Source organism: Lathyrus oleraceus, chromosome 7, assembly GCF_024323335.1.
Source record: "Lathyrus oleraceus cultivar Zhongwan6 chromosome 7, CAAS_Psat_ZW6_1.0, whole genome shotgun sequence".
NCBI classification, from domain to species: domain Eukaryota; kingdom Viridiplantae; phylum Streptophyta; class Magnoliopsida; order Fabales; family Fabaceae; genus Lathyrus; species Lathyrus oleraceus.
Window position 1 is genome coordinate 213,908,355 of NC_066585.1, and position 867 is coordinate 213,909,221.

An 867-nucleotide genomic window follows, 5' to 3' on the forward strand; every position below is an offset into this window, starting at 1 on the left:
CTTATCTCGTACATGCCAGTTTTCGTTTGAGGTTTTTCCACCGTTGTTCGTTCGGTTCCCCACTGATAGTGGTTTTGGGCCATGCTCTCGATAAGCTGGTAAGCATCAGCATAAGGTTTGTTCATTAATGCACCACCTGCAGCGGCGTCTATTGTTAACCTTGTGTTGTATAAGAGACCATTATAAAATGTGTGAATTACTAACCAGTCTTCCAAACCATGGTGTGGGCAAAGTCTCATCATGTCTTTGTATCTTTCCCATGCTTCGAAAAGAGACTCGTTGTCTTTCTGTTTAAATCCGTTTATCTGGGCTCTTAACATAGCTGTTTTGCTTGGCGGAAAGTATCGGGCAAGAAAAACTTTCTTCAACTCGTTCCATGTGGTGACTGAGTTGGAAGGGAGAGATTGAAGCCATCTTCTAGCGCTATCTCTTAATGATAAAGGAAAAAGACGAAGTCGAATTGCCTCTGAAGTGACACCATTAGCTTTAACAGTATCAGCGTATTGGACAAATACGGATAAATGAAGGTTTGGATCCTCGGTAGGATTTCCAGAGAATTGGTTCTGTTGCACCGCCTGCAACAGCGAAGGTTTAAGTTCGAAGTTGTTTGCTTCGATTGCGGGCGGAGCAATACTTGAATGCGGCTCATCTTGCGATGGAGCGGCGTAATCTCTAAGAGCACGAGCTGGTTCTGCCATCTCGGTTATCGAAGGAAAAAGGTTTTTGAAATCAGGAAGTTCTATAGGAGGGAGATTGTTTGCAGCACGATATTCCCGAATTCGTCGTAAGACTCGGAGATATAGTTCGATATCGTTGATTCGTAAATAGAGCGGTTCGCCTTGTGAGCGAGTGCGTGGCATACAAATC

General features: G+C 44.1%; 1 pseudogene; it reads left to right on the plus strand.

Annotated features, from left to right (window-relative positions):
* Positions 1 to 213: 213 nt before the first annotated feature.
* Positions 214 to 313, plus strand: LOC127109113 (uncharacterized; annotated as a pseudogene).
* The last annotated feature ends 554 nt before the right edge of the window (positions 314 to 867 follow it).